We start from the raw sequence: 9,466 nt of genomic DNA, 5'->3' as shown, positions 1-9,466 counted from the left end.
TGGCAAGTAGCACTTCTATTGCCTCATCTTCATCAATGTTCTTTTTAAGAGTTGTAAGCTAGATTTTTAGGCTCTTGAACTTGTTAATGTGTGTGGTCATAGAGACACTGTCTTTGATATCTAGTTTATAAGACTGCATGAGTAATTTTACCTTTAAATTATTTGCTTGGGTACCAAACATCCTATCAAGTTCCTCCCAAGAAATTCTAGCATTTCTAATGCCAAAGATATGATGTAGCACATCATCACTTGGTCCCCAGGAAATGATGCTTAGTACCTTGTTATGCATCTTCTTCCATTCTTTGGTCTTGAGCTAGTCGTCTTCAACGAACCCGTCTTCATCATCTTCCTTCTTGCTATTTGCATCATCTTCAAACAAGTCGTCCCACAAGTCCTTTTGCATAAGATGATACATGGTCTTCTCCTTCCAGGCATTAAAACCTTCACCATTGAATTTAGCTATTTGCTCAAGCTCTACCATGTTGATAAGCTTCAATTGACCAGCAAAAAGGTTGTATTTTAATGTGCCAAGAGACACAAGAGGATTAGTGTCAAATTGACACTAGTTGAGTATTAATGGATACTAGCCGGTACTTGATCTACTTTCTCTCACGAACTTTGTGGATGACTTCTGAGCTTCCTCGGGCACTTCTAGAACTGTAATGAAATTTATAGAGTATTGTTCAGTGATTAAAATCATTCTTGATAACTTCAGTGAGAAGAAATGTGAAAAATATTAAATTCTGAAGCTTTGGCTATGGCTTCCTGGATTAGGATTTTGACATGGACCTGGTTTTTTGCTGATTTCAAGAGCTACAGTGAATCATTTTCAAAAGTTTTTTTAATGGAAATTAAGCTCTCTTTATGCTCTATAAAAGCCCTATGATCATCATCTAATCACTGCAAAATCATTACGTGCAGAGCACATAAATGCAGACATGCGCATTTTCGGGCAGAACTGACAAATTTTTGTAATGCTACGTTGAATGATGAGTAATGTCAACCTTTGAGTCTACAAGAGGGAGCACCTTGATGTTAGAAGGATATTCTTAGAAGGAGTCTTGTGAAGATATTGCCTCTAGAGAGAGATTCAAGTCGTCCATGAAGGGTATGTCCTACAAGCCACAGATTGAGTTTATGGCAGCAATTGACAAAAGTGACAATGCTGAGCTCCAGATAGGGCAATGTCAAGTTTTTATGTGATATAGAGAAGCCTTGGGAGTCGAGGAATAAATCTTCAGAAGGGATCTTGGAGAGATATGCCTTGTAGAGAAAGTTATAGAAGTTTCAAGGTAGATAGGTGCAGACCTAGCTATAGCTGCCAAGATGGAGCAAGTGGAGATGAGTTGAAAGATAACCTCATTGAGCTGGCTTGAGGTTTAAGAGGGACTGAGAGAGTAGAGAAGGAGTCATGTCATGCCCAACTAGGTTCTGATACGATGTTAAAATCATAGATCTAGAGTATGGCAAATGCTATGGCGGGTGGAAGATGAGGACCAAACTCATGATGACATAGACAAGTAGAGACAAACTGTTACACAAGTGAATTAGATTCCAAGATGGTAGCTTAGACTCATAAACACAATCTTGCGTAGGACTGACAAATTCAAGACACTTAACTAAAATTACAAAGCATCATGACATTGTATTCATTCCATATGAAAGTAATAGTCAAGTACAATGCTTTATAGAAGTTTGGTTGTTCCACTCTCCTCACTGTGCATATGTGATTCAATACAGTTCTTCCTAGAGCATACATCATTTGTCTATTTCTCAACAATATATGCATCATTGACCAATCATTACTATTGAGAAGATCATCTTTCTATTTAACAAGGCACCCTACAATAGAATCCACAAAGAGATGAATGACCATTCAACACCATTCCAACGAGACAAGGACAATACACATATACCCTTGTTTTATAAACAACAACACAATTTCTTACAAGAGAAAAATGAAAATGCTTTAACAATAAGTTTATTACATACAAAAGTGCAAATAGAGAATATGCCACAATAGTGACGACCCCCTAAGAAGCCCCCAGATACATAGGCAAAATGACTATGTGTGAAGCCATTGTATTAATTAAGGTTTTAGGATGGACAATTATGTTTTCTTTACTTTTAAATTACCCACATAAAATTATCATTTCATTTATCTCTGTAGTCCAACTATCAACCAATAATAACTTTATTTACTTATTTGCTATCCTTTTGTAATTACCATCTAACCTCTCAATCTGAACTACAACTCATAGATTATAAAATTCCATAAAATCAAGAATTAAATCAGAGAAAGACATTATTTTAAAACTTTTATTTCATCCATAATCTCTAGTAATCCTTTAATATAAACCCTAATATCCACTAATTACCATTTCAGCCTTGAACATCATTTTACAAAAGTACCTATAAACAGAACCCATTCTTAATAAAAGTCTAGCAGTATGTTCTACATAGAAAATAAACTATAGCCTCTTTTTACTACATCTATTAATTCCTTTCATAATCAAGAGTTATTAATTTTCTATTACTACAATCCAAAAAATAAAAATATTCATAAATATTATATCTAACCATAAATCATCAAATCCAATTAACCATACATCCATCATGATACATGTAGTTGATATACAAGTTTACAACCATAAATTTCTCTATTTTCTCTTAATATTCACTAATCATCACTAAAAAATACCCAAAAACTGTTATTTCTACACTTAGAATTTCAACAACTTAAATTCCAGACATCCATTTCACCTAAGATTTTATCAATGAATGCATTACCACATAACTCAATAGTTTTGGTTTTTATCTCTAATCTTTCATTAATACTCTTAATTATTACTAATTAGGGCCAAAAACAACTATTTTTAGCACTAAAATACATATATCTCTCATTAAGCTCATTTTTGGGTTATGAGATTTTATATTTAGATCCTTCTTAATATTTTCTTACTTAGTTTTTACTCATCTCTAATTAATATCATGCAAAATTCTTAATTTTCACTAATTATGGTCAAAAATACAGTTTTTATCCTAATTTCAGCCAATTCCTTTATCATTTTAATGCATCTAATGCAAGAACTTTGCTTCTTTTGTTCCATTTCACCTTCAAAAATCAGAAACTGAATGCATATTATCACAAAACATCAATTCTTTCCATTTCTTGATCAAATTTCTATGAAAATCAACATACTCGATTAACCATGTAATTAGAGTCGTTCCACCGTATTCAAGAGTGCTTGTGCTTGCTCCTCCACTCCCTTCACTTCCATAAATCAGCAAAATTCTTAATCTTCCACTTCTCTTACTAATATTCACTAATCCTCTCTAAATATTGCAGAAATTCTCTCTCTCAATACCCAAGAATGGTTGCCAAGAATGGAATGAGGCTAAAGGAGATGCAAGAGGGAATCGAATGCAGCCTTCCATTGATGGAAATAAGGCAGAGAAATTAGAGAAATCATCAACATACTCTTGCATGATGGCGCCCTTTTTTTTGTGTTTTCTTCTCCCTTCCTTCAACCTCTCTCTTCACAAGACACTCTCCATATAACTTCTTGATCAACCTCTTTTCAAAAATTAACCATTTCCTACTTGAATCGGTTTCTTTTTGCATCTCTTCACATCTCTGGACCTAACTTGTCCCCACCCACAACTTCTTAACCTGAGATTTGTGTATGCATGCTAAATTATATCTGTCTTTCTACCCATCTCCAATTTGTCTACGCTTTCCACTTAAAATTTTTCCGCATCCGCCTTCTACCACTTAATTTTTTTCGTTTCCTAAATTTTTCACTAAAAAATATCCTAACTCTCAACTTCTAAATCCTCCCCCAGCACTGCTCAAATATGGCTTTACATCCCTATTTTTAATTAAAATTTATGAAAAATAATACATAATACAAAGCCGAAACTCTTCAGTTTTGCCAAAAAATAGTGTAAAAATGGCACAAAATAAGGAGTTATCATTCCTCCTTCACAAGCTTCAGTGAGCTCCTGTGAACTACTGTAGTCTTCAATAACAGCTTTAGCAGCAACAACTCATAGGAAAAAATAATTACTCTCCCCTTCCAAGCCACGAGTATCCCCGCAAGCACGACTGTAACAAGGATCACGAACATTTGTGACCACGAACATTGCTACAAACTCTGCAAAGCAGACACAAAAGACTAGTAGACATCGAAAAGAGAATAAAATATGCACATTAAAGAGATAAAAATGAAAAATGATGGAGCCTTCCCTGCTAACTCGCGTATCTCATTAAAGTACATAATTGAGCTGCATCCAAAACAGATACCAAACCAACTAAGAAGCATGCTAGAGCCGATAAGCAACAATAATCCCTTGAAACACTACTTTCCTACTAAAAATATGGCTTCAGAAATAGCCTTACGGATAAGGTCTAGGCCTAACAAAGAACCCAAACAAGGCAAACTAATACTACAACACCAAATAGAACTCCCAAACTTCCACTAATCAAGTCAAAGGGTGTTTTTTTTTCAATAAGGATCAACTAGAAAACTAGGAATACATCATTTAATTGAACAATCAAATAGTTCAACTCAACAACTTTGCTGGAGGAATCTAATCTAGCGCATAATACTAGTCACGTTGTTGGGGCAAATGATAAGCAAAAAGACTCACCAGCTCAGCATCTCTCTTCCACACTACTCCTAGTCAAAATTTTGTGGAGAGAATCTTGTTACTCATCTACCCCACATCGCTACAAAGCGATAAAGAAAGGGAACATACTCTAGTAGATTCCTAATCAGTCAACCATATATTATGAAATTCACTAAGTTATGCACAAACATCATTCCCCTTATTAAAACACTGTAAATATGAATACCTTGGTTTTTAATTTTCCTAGTCCTAAATTAATTAGTTCAAAACAAGAAATCATGTCATTCAAAAGATATAACACCATAAAGTACTGTGTTACAAAAGAAGATAAATAAAGAAAAAGTAACGAAACCACCTGACATAACAATCGAACAATGAAGCGCCAAAAGATAGATGACATAAGTAGGTAGTGGTCTTCAAAGTGAAATACATACTCAAGCTGCACAAAACTCCAACAAAACCGTGCAATTGCCATCATTGCTCTCTAAAAAGTAGCAGGTGCATTACACGAACCAAATGGCATTACTTTATAGGCAAAAGTCCCCCATTCAGTAGTAAAAGTAGTTTTGGGCTGATCTTCATGGTTAATCAAAATTTGATTATAACCACTAAACCCATCCATAAAAGAGTATAATTGATATCTTGCCAGTCTATCTAATAATTGATGAGAGAAAGGTAAAGGAAAATGATCCTTACAAGTGTGCTTATTCAATGCACGATAATCCACACAGATGCAAATTTTATTAGAATTCTTTTTGGGAACAATGGCTATAGGTGAAACCAAGTCACTATATGCAACAGGATAGATAAAACCCACATCTAATAATTTAGAAATATCAACATGCACCTTATCTTGATAGTTAGGATTTGTGCGTCATTGACGTTGATGTATAGGCCTGACACATGGTTCAATATCAATATAATGTTGACACAATTCAAGTTTCATACCCATTAGGGCCAAAAACGCTTCAAAAATGGCACTTGTAAGAAAGTGATTAAGTTGCTAATTAGTTGAGGTCTAGGAAGAATAAAACCTCTAAATTTGGTTGTCCAGATGTGATTAATGAGAGAATATTTGGTTCATTGAAGAGGTCGGCCATTAATTGCCCTCATCTTTTAATCCGGGTCAGGGGTCACCTTTTCGGCCATTTTTCTCTTGGAACTCGAGAGATTTTATATTTTTGAGATTTTTGTACGAATTTCGCATTTGTTTGCTCCCGCGGTTTCTTTCTACACACTATTCTCTTTTGGAATTCTTTTTGTTACACTTGCTTCCTATCACTGTGAGATTCTTGCTCGGTTCATTTGCTAGAATGTCTAGCAATACCTCTTCAAATAACACATGCACAAGCACACGTAAATACAAGCTAACTATTCAGCTAGATCCGATTTACACATCTTGGAGAAGTATACATCATCGAGTATTGATAGATGAGATCGAAGCCAATAGGTTGCGAACACAAGGAATGAAGCATATAGATTTGTGGGTGGACGGAAATATTTATCCCAGGGATCCTTCTACAGGTAAATCACCTCCTTTTTTCAATGTCCATGACTATATAAGATATGTTGGAGAAGGTTACAATGGGATGCTCGCCTACTGTATGAGGTTATACTCTGCATCTTACATATATATAGCTCAAATGCACGAAATGAAAAAAGCACTAGAAACTACATAAACAAATATTTTAGAGTTGAGGAGAAGATGGAGAGCTTCTCCACCACAGTCCCTCACCCTCACACACTCACTCCCTCACACTCTCACACACTCTCTCTCAATAAGCACAAGCTCAAGCAAGCAAGAAGAAGAAGAAGAAGAAGAGGAGAGCTACTTTTGGCCACACACAAGAATGAGTTTCTCATTCACTTTTCAAATTTATATACCAAACCTTAAATCCCTTTTGGGTGGTCATCCCCTTATCCTCTTTTTTACATGGCCTCGCCCCTTTTCCCCATTGTCATCCTATCTTCCTAGATTTCTTCCTATAGACCCCGTGCATTCTCGTGAGTGCCGAGTAAAGCTGTCTAGGATAGTTCCTCGATGAACTACTAAAGCGTGTTGCCAGAGAATTGTTAGGCAGTCATGTGACATGTGGTATTAGAGCATTATTGAAATTTAAAACGCGCCATATCGGCATTTTTGTTCTCGTCACCGATACGGCGCGAACGTGATGATTCGTTTGTTTTGTTTGTTCCTTCTCGCGCCGTATTGGGCCTGTTGCGTTGTTGTCAGATTTTCGAGAAAGTTCCTATATCACTTTTTGTCTTTCTAGCTCTTCTATTTTCTTCTCTGTATGGCAAGGACAAAGCAAACTGCAAGAAGAGTGTATGTGGATAGGAAGGACAGTGGGGGTAGAAGAAAGTTACAATTTGATGAATCTGAGGAGGAGCCCTCTTCAAATATTGCTGAAGCTGGGCCATCAGAGGCCCAGAGCATTTTGCCACAAAAATCCCCCCTACACCAGGTGTTGGCCTGACATCTTCCATGGAGTTAAAGCATTTCAGTGCAGTGAATGTTTCTTCTTCTGAAGTTGAAGAAGCAAAGGGTGAGACTTTCCCTGTGAAGGATTCATCCCCTCCAATTGCACCTGAGCCTACATCTACTGAAGCCACTGAGCCTCCCAAGCCACAAAAGAGAAAGAGGAAGTCCCGGTTCTTCTACATGCAGAGGCATTTCAATGAGATTAGAAAAGCCCAGAGAGCTACAGAGCACGTGATTCCAAAGGGTGCTTTCATAAGAGTTGTTAAAGAGATCTCTGATAGATTGTCTCAAGTGACAACTGTCTCTGGTCTAAATAAGAAATGGCAACTCTCAACCATTCTTGCTCTACAAGAGGCTGCATAAGATTTTGTTATTGATTTCATGAACGATGCTTGCATTGCTGCTGCGCATGCTCATAGAATTACCCTTATGAATAAAGATTTCAGCATCATTAGCAGAATCAGGTATAGGTTCGATAAAGTATTGAGGCCCTTGCCTTCCAACGATCAAAAATCCCTTGAAATCCTTAACATTCCCCCGAAATTGTCCAGGAAAGGGAAAAAGCTAAAGGTTAAGGATGTAACTCACCTTTACTCTACAAGGGGTGCCACCCAGCAGGAGTCTTTCTTGAGTGAAAAAATTCAGGAGGTGTTGGAAACTGAAGACGAAGTTTACAAGAGGAAAGCCGCATCACTTGCTCCCGTCAACAACGAGAGGATGGGTAAAGTGTATGGGCAAATACTTGTGAATGTTTCTGCGGAACCTGAGGAGGAATACCTTAGTATATCTCCCGAGGACAAGCCCATGTTGGAGAAAAGGGATGTCCAACTATCCGACTCCGTTGTTTTTCGTTGCATAAGGTAAGGCTTTTTTTTTTTTGCATAAGGTAAGGCTTATAGATTCAAGTATATTTTATATGTAATTTGTATTGATTTTGATCGATTCAAATAGCTTTTGCTATTGACTGCAGGGCATTCGTCTCCTCTCTCACTCTTGATATCCGTAGAACCATATATATTGTTGATCCACTTCTCTCTATGGAACTATTTGCAAGATCTGGGTCTAATATTGCACCATTCTTTCGTACTTTCGATAGTGTGACAAATTACCACATCTTTTTTCCTTATGTAGAAATGTATTTTTCTTTTCTGGAGAGGAAAATTTATATTCATTTTCTTTCACCCTTCTGCTCACCTCTATTTTGAATTTGCATAGGGCATTGGAGTCTCATCTATATTAACTGTCTTACTAGAGAAATTATCTTTATGAACTCTCTCGGCGGTGTTCATGGCCAAGCACAAATGTATGTTGAAAGAAAATTACTTGCTTTGATTACATTTACAAAAAATATTTTGAACTTACAAAGCTTCCTTTTGCAGTACTGGTAGACTTGTTTCTACATTTTTGGATATTACATATGAGGATCTTGCTGATCCTTAAAAGCCTTATACGTTTCTTCTACAAGAAGTTCCATTGCAAAGCGATGCGCATTCTTGTGGATGGAGAGTTATATCAAATATTTGCATAACAGTGGATTCAAAGTTGTTATAAATAGAAGGAGTGAATGTAAGTTAATTTCATTTGATTTTTGTGTAACCCTTATCATGATTTCTTTTCACTAACTTATAACATTTATTCTTACAGTGTAGAGATTATCCTGATTCATATGTTTGGTGGATAAGGGAGAGATGCATTGAGTTGATTTTGGATAAGGCAATCACAGCATATGATCCTGACTCCCCTCTTCCTCCCAAAATTTCAATGGCCAAGGGCACAAGCAAGGGAAAGGGCAAGGGAAAGGGTAAAGGCAATGGTAAGGGAAATGGCAATGGCAAGGGCAAGGGCAAGGGCAAAGGCAATAGCAATGAGTCTAAAAAAAAAGGAATGCCAATGCTTTCTCCTCTGAAATTTGATCCATCCCTTCTTAAACCCCAAGAAAAAAGAGTACATGTAAAGGTGAAATTCTTTCAACAATCAAAGAAAGGCCCTATGAGGAAAACATCTTTGAAGAAATCGATAAAGAAGCCACAAAGCCAACAAAGGAGAAGGCAGCAGATAAAGAATCAAAAGAGCAAACATAAGCATATACAAGCCTTATTATTTTGGCTTTGTACATTTATATGACATTTTTGTACCTCATGATGTAATGAACTTTTTCACTTATAAATCGAATGTAATGTACATTTTATTTATATACATTCGAAAGGCAACTTGCTTCATGATAGCTTATGAGTTCCCACTAAAAAATATCTTAAGGACAGTCTATTAAGATAAATTCCTGCAAAGTTTTCATTCTCAAGGCTCAAAACTCACAATTGTGGGAGACAAACAACTCGCACAAGAGAAAGAGCG

The sequence above is a fragment of the Lygodium microphyllum genome, chromosome 6, assembly GCF_053477565.2.
Source record: "Lygodium microphyllum isolate KBCC chromosome 6, Lygodium_microphyllum_v1.1.10, whole genome shotgun sequence".
Lineage (NCBI taxonomy): Eukaryota > Viridiplantae > Streptophyta > Polypodiopsida > Schizaeales > Lygodiaceae > Lygodium > Lygodium microphyllum.
Note: the sequence above shows the minus strand (reverse complement) of the source record.